This window comes from Crocuta crocuta, unplaced genomic scaffold (assembly GCF_008692635.1).
Source record: "Crocuta crocuta isolate KB4526 unplaced genomic scaffold, BGI_CrCroc_1.0 scaffold290, whole genome shotgun sequence".
Lineage (NCBI taxonomy): Eukaryota > Metazoa > Chordata > Mammalia > Carnivora > Hyaenidae > Crocuta > Crocuta crocuta.
In genome coordinates, this window is record NW_027527429.1 from 5,963,161 (window position 1) to 5,970,415 (window position 7,255).

The window sequence follows — 7,255 nt, forward strand, 5'->3', positions numbered from 1 at the left end:
TCCTGGTTGCTCCGGCAACCCTTGGCTTTCCTTGGCTTCTAGGCACAAAACTCCAGTGTCTGCCTCCATCATCACATGGACTTCCTTCCTCTCTCTTGGTGTCTCTGTTTTCTCTTCTTATAAGAGCACCAGTCACTGGCTTAGGGCCCATTTGAATCCAAGATGACCTCGTCTTACCCAATTACCTCTGCAAAGATGCTCTTTTCAATTGAAGTCACATTCTGAGGTTCTGGGTGGATATGAGTTTGGGGGAACATAACGGAACCCACAGCAGCTGGCCGGGGGTCCTCTTGAGGCAGTCCAGCATGGCCGCATGGCCGGGCAGGAAGGCCTGGAAGAGGAGTGTGGGAGTGTGATGTAGGATGCTCTGGGACTGAGCGAGAAGTTGCAGGGACCATTCCAAACGGAGCTATGTCCACTCCAGGCCCAGGCCAAAGGAACCCGGGAGAGAAGGGCGCACAAGACATTTCTAAAGAGCCCTGAGTGGAAGAACCAGATTTATCACGTGCCAGGCCCCAGGGCAAAGCTACCCAGCACCCCCTACCAAGCCCCCCCAAAAGTGTCCATCACCCTCCCCTGTGCTTGCAGGGTGAGTGTGAGAACAGAAGACCATCCCCATCCCCATCTGCAGTGCAGGCACCTCTGAGATGGGAGAGATGGTGGCGATCCCCGGCTTAGAGTTTTGACTGTATCATAGGACACGTGCTAACATGTATATATAAATATGTAATAAGCATTGCATATTATATGCCAGGCATTTTCTTGAAAATGTGAGTTTTCCTACCACAAAACCCAATTTTAACAGTTGAGAAGGGGACGTCCCTAACAGGATGTGTGCTTCAGAAGGGGAAGCAGCAGCACAGCCAACCTCCGAGCCACCAGGAGTTAAACTCGGAGACGCCCCAGTAGACCGTGACCCACGGAGGGGATAGAGCAGAGGAATGAATGCACGACAAAGCAGCAAAGAAAGGAGAGGAAGGAACGGTGGAGATTGCAGTCAGTCTTCTGCGGGGGCTGCAAACACACAGAGCTGTGTCTCGGAAGAAGCAGCAACAGCCCGTGTGCTTCTGTCCACAGGACGACACACACTTCCCACTTTAATTGTGACCTAGTCACCGTGGCACACCAAGCCTCGCTCTCCTCGCCACAAGCCCCGCAGAGCCCAGCTTAGTAAATCCTGCCACCTAGTGCCTTCCGGCTCAGAGTGCCGCTGAACAACAGGGAATCTAAGGAAACAGCTCATTTTTCTTCCCCTCCTCCACTTCACCCACAAAGCCATTACCTCTCCCACATGCTAGTTATGAGAAAAAATAAAGCTCAGATGTTTTATCTGCTCACTAATTGTGTTTTTTCTTCTGAGGTAGGTTGTGTTTGGCTTTTAGGGATGCCAGTTTTCTGTTGAGTGATGGCCAAGGGAGTGTCTGTTTGAATAGTCAAAGAAAGAATGCCAAGGTCATGGGCAAAGGAAAACTTGGCATGAAGCCGGCTCCTCATCTAATTTCATAAGCTGGGAACGCCGGGCCCTCAGTCTAAAGAAGAATTAAATAGAAGGACAAGAGTATGAGTGTTTAACAGGGAGCTTTGGGGTAAAACAAGTCCCCACCCCCACCTGTATGGAGTCCCTATAGCTGATACAGAGAACCATGCTCCCTGGATTGGCTTATGGAGTCGCTTAACGCACATTCATCTGAAAGGTAGGTGGGTCTGTAGGGTGGGCTTGCAATGGTTTTGTAAGAAGCCTGCACTGGCAACATCTCATGGCCAATGTGGTCCATCAGGCCAATGGTTTGGCTACCCTTCTCTTTGCCTCATATCTACTGAGAGAACCTCAGACCCACTGATTAGCTTGGGTCTGGGTTTGCCTCTTTCTGGCGATGGTACAAGTTTTCTCTAAGCCATGTCTTCCTAATTGGTCAAATTGTGGTCATAGTGGGTAGGTACCCACTAGGTTTATTTTGCAAATTATAGGATGGAATCCATGTAGAGTGCTTGCCTGGTTTCTAGTGTCCCATAAAGGACAGCTCTGGTGGCAGGGTGAACAATGGCCTCCCAAAGCCATCCACATCCTAATTCCCAGAATCTGTGAATGTGTAACCTCACAAGGTAACAGAGATTTTGCAGATGTGGTTAAATTAAAGATCTTGAGATGAACATATCCTGAAATATCTGTGTGAACCCAATGTTCCTTGTTAAGAAGGATGCAGGGTGGTCACGGAAAAGGCCATGTGTGTTGGAAGCAAAGGTTGGAGCTTTGTCCTTTGAAAATGGCGAAGGGGCTATAAGCTAAGGAATGAGGCCGCCCTGCAGAAGCTGAAAAAGTCAGAGAAATGAATCCTCCCTGGAGACTCCGGAAGGAACACAGCTTTGCTAAAAATACCTTGATTTTGCCCCAGGAGACCCATTTTGAACTTCCAACCTTCAGAACTGTAAAATGATACACATGTTATTTTAAGCTACTCCCTTTGCTTCAGCAGCAATAGGGAATGAATATAGTTATAAATACCCAAATCCTCCCAGTATGGCTGGCCCTGTGATATTGGTCTAGGAGCTTTTTATGAAAGGGATTTCCTCCCAGTCAGGGAGGATCTCCCAGCCCAAGGATCCATTCAGGGTGAACCTATTAGTGAGTAACATACTGATCGAAAAAACTGACCACTGACTATGATAATACAGTCAAATTCAAATCATATTTTAGAAATGGGTAGACACCGAGGGAAAGCAAGCCTGGAAGAGCTACCCATTCCATTCCCAGTTTGCTCAGTAGCTGGAGATTGGAAGACACTCTGCAACAATGTTAAATAAAATAAAATAAAATAAAATAAAATAAAATAAAATAAAATAAAATAAAATAAAATAAAATAAAATAAATAAAAAGAAATGGGTAGACACCATTTGGGATAAAATAGGCCTGCCCCAAACAGAACAAAGCAGTAAAGGACANAATAAAAAAAAATATTAAAAAAAAAATAAAAGCTCAGAACGTGACATCCGCAGTACAGAACATTCTATAGAATGTTCTTGCTTTGTCCTTGTTCCACTCCTCGTGAGCCACTAATACCTGATAGTTGCTGAAGAAATCAGGCCATGTATTATGAAATGTATATAAAGTTAACCTTAGGATCAAAATTAAATCTCATGCTACAGTCTGGAAAGGAAAATAACACAAAACAGATACTCTGGGACCTGCCCCAAACTTGAGGAAGACACCAGCAAATTTTGGGGCTGAGGCAGCCCCAAAGGTGAGACCTGACCCGACAGCTTTCCGGCACACATACCCTGGGTGTGGGAAGAAGGGCATGGTGTGTGACATGTTGGTGACAAGCCAAGCCACACCGAGACCTTCCGGGATAGAAAAGAAAAAAGAAAATCAAATGTTGGAATTCTGGGCAATTTTTAATCCAAGCTGTGAAGGGACAAGGGAGGTAAATGTGGCCTCCCCAGAGAGGTGTGCATGTTCCCAGGGGCTCACAAGGATGCAACATTGTTATGCTTGCGCATACTGCTAATGATTCCCTAGCAAGCAAGTCACCTCATACGAGGTTGGCTCTGGTCACACCTGCCTCTGGAGAGAGGCCAAAATTGTTCTGCTACCAGCCTCCAAGTGGCACAATGACATTGTTACAGAGAGGTTTGCCACTGTTTGTCTTGTGCCAGGATTTCTATACCAGCGGAAGCTGGGAAGGAACAGGTGTGTGTCGTTCATGGGAAACCCACAGAGTCTCTGGTTAACAGAAAAGTACTCACTTGAATTGTGGCCCAAAGGAATTAGAAATACCTCCGCCGAGTGNGGCGGAAGCTGGGCAGGAACAGGTGTGTGTCGTTCATGGGAAACCCACAGAGTCTCTTTGGTTAACAGAAAAGTACTCACTTGAATTGTGGCCCAAAGGAATTAGAAATACCTCCGCCGAGTGTGAGGAGCTTGTCCACAGCAGCTGAGCCCACTTCCCCCAGTAAATGTTTCTCTTTCTGCTGGCCTGCTTAGGCCCAGGAAACATCAGTGCTGGGAGAAGACATGGGCCAAGTGAGAGCACGGTGCCTGTGCTCAGTGAGGGGAATAGCTCACACAATCCCCATGCACACATTTCTAGAACAAATCAGACAGTTCCTCCACCAGATCCATGACCCAGCAAACTCCCACCCCAGCACCCAGGACTGTTGCTGAGCAGGGATTGATCATTTCAGGCTGTGTCTGTTTCTTTCTATTCTCTCCTTCCAGAAGACAGTGGAAGAAATGTGTTGGCAAAAATGCTTGGGGAATGCAGATTACGGAAATACTTAAATTACTTTGTATGTGGTTAATATACTGTTCTGACCACTAAAGAGGTCACACCTGCCCTCCACAGTTGTTCTTTTTTTTTTTTTTCCTGAGAGAGAGAGACGACATGAGCTGGGGAGGATCAGAGAGAGAGGGAGATACAGAGTCTGAAACAGGCTCCAGGCTCTGAGCTGTCAGCATAGAGCCCAACACAGGGCTCAAACCCATGAACTGTGAGGTCATGACCTGAGCCGAAGTTGGCAGCTCAACCCACTGAGCCACCCAGGTGCCCCCACAGTTGTTCTTTTATTAGACCAGGGCCCTGGGAGATGGTGGGCAGCGGAAGTCCCATGTACAGGCTGTGCTGGGCTTCACAAGATTGGTACCAAAACCAGATAAGACAGCACAAAACAAGACTATGATCACTCTCACATATGAAAGGTGATATTAACATCCTAAATGAAGCAGTGCCGACTGGAATCTGGCAGCATATTTAAAGAACAGGAAACCACAGCCAAGTGGGGTTGTTCCAGAAATGCAAAGATGGTTCAATTAAGGCAATATATTAGTATAATTCACTGGTTTGTTATCAAAGAAGAAAGACAAATTCCAAATCTCCAAATGCAAATTCAAAAAAGAGACATCTCAAAAGATGTTTGACTCAATGTACATTTATGTTATAAACTCTTAATAGGGGAAGGATGGATGCAACCTGAATAGGGTAGAAAATATAAGCACCCCTTAACCCCTTAAGGCAGAAGGGTGCTTAATGGTGCAAGGCTGAAATCCTTCTCAGAACACTATCAAAGTAAGAAATAAAAGAGGGATTGGGGCGCCTGGGTGGCTCAGTCGGTTAGGCGTCCGACTTCGGCCCAAGTCATGATCTCACAGTTCGTGGGTTCAAGCCCCGCGTCAGGCTCTGTGCTGACAGCTAGCTCAGAGCCTGGAGCTTGTTTCAGATTCTGTGTCTCCCTCTGTCTCTGACCCTCCCCTGCTCATGCTGTCTCTCTCTCTCTCTCTCTCAGAAATAAATAAAAACATTAAAAAATAGTGTTTAAAGAAATAAAACAGGGATGCTAGTCACCATGCGGCTATCTAACCCTGTTGAAATATACTCAAAGAAAATAAGAAAAAGAAAGAAATGACAATAAGGGCACAAGGTGACTCAATCGGTTAAGCATCTGACTCTAGATTTTGGTTCAGGTCATGATCCCAGAGTCATGAGATTGAGCCTGATGTCAGGCTCCGAGCTGAGCATGGAGCATGCTTGAGATTCTCTTCCTCCCTCTGTCTCTCTCTTTGTCTCTCTGTCTCTGTCTCTGTCTCTCTCTCTCTCTCCCCTACCCTTGCACTCTCCCTGTCTCTCTAAAAACAATAACAATAACAACTAAAAAAAAAAGAAAGAAATGACACTGAAAAATGAAGAGGAGACAAAATTAATATTATTTGCAAAAGTTATGTGGTATACATAGAACACTCTGGAATAGCAACAGAAGACCCATTAAAATCAATATGAAAATTACAGTAGGAAGACAGGCCAAATTTCTAATATATTAGTCAATTTTATATTATAAAATCTAATGAAAAAGGATCTCATTTATAATTTTGGTGAGATGGCAACTGGGTGGCTCAGTCGGTTAAGCGTCTGATTCTTGATATTAGCTCATGATCTTGCAGTTCATGAGTTCAAGCCCCACATCAGGCTCTGTGCTGACAACGCAAAGCCTGCTTGGGATTCTGTCTCCTTTGCCCTCTCTTCTTCTCTCTCTCTCTCTCTCCCTCTGTCTCTCCTTTCTCAAATAAATAAATCTATAAAAAAAATAATATTTTAAAAACTATGCCAAACACACCCCTCAAAAAACCTTAAACTCTATTAAGGGTCATATAACTTACAGAACAAAACTCAGAAGTCTAAAGATGTCAAATTTTCAAAATAAGCTACAAATTTGGTATAATTTGACTTAAAATATCAACAGAAGGTTTTTTTTTTTTCATGACTTGACATTGCTGATTAAAATGGAAATAAAATAAGCCCATAGGAATACCCAGGAAAGTTCTGAAAAATAGGGAAGATGGCGGGTGAGGCAGGGTCCAGCCTTGGCAGACATTGAAAAGCTGTAGGGAGAGGAGCAGTTTGCCCCGAGAGCAGGAGAAGGCTGTTGCTTCTAAATGAAGATGCGAAGGACTGATAACGTCTTAGAGTAGTACCAGTCCAGGAAATAGTCCTCAGGGGCTTGTGACGTCCTCATGGAAAGCCGGGGAACCTGACAGGGCTTCAATCCCACAGGTGAGGCACTGCATTTGGGTTTGCAGGTTCTCACATCTTATGATCCTCTCAGGGCTCCCCACGAGGGCCTGGCCCCAGGAGCGACCCCTACTGCAGCGATTGCTAAGTGGCTCTGTCCTTGGGTTCTTTCCCGGCAATACCTGCTTTGACAGAAGGCTGGCTTTGCTATATTGACACCCTGGACTGAGAAGTCTAGAGAAAAAGAATCCACAGGGGCATTTTGGTGGTAGGGAGGGGACTGCCTTTCCCTTTTCATTCCTAAATCACCTTTTCGTCCCTAAATTTTACGTTTAAAATTAACATAAGTCACAAAAGGAAAGACACCCTTGATGCCCAGCTGCCTGGGACTGATTGTCTTTTTAAGAATAAGGAATTGGGGCACCTGGGTGGCTCAGTTGGTTAAGCGTCCAACTTTGGCTCAGGTCATGATCTCATGGTATGTGGGTTCAAGCCCGGCATCGGGCTCTGAGGTGCTGACAACTCAGAGCCTGGAGCCTGCTTCAGATTCTGTGTCTCCCTCTCTCTCTGACCCTCCCCTGCTCACGCTGTCTCTCTCTCTCTCTCTGTCTCTCAGAAATAAATTTTAAAAACATTTTAAAAATAAGAATAAGGAATTTACAGTCATTGCATATTGATCTAAAACATGTGTTTGACATAATTAGGCTAAGCATGGCCACTTTGTGAGTCCTCAGCTCCTAAAATCCTTAGGTAAT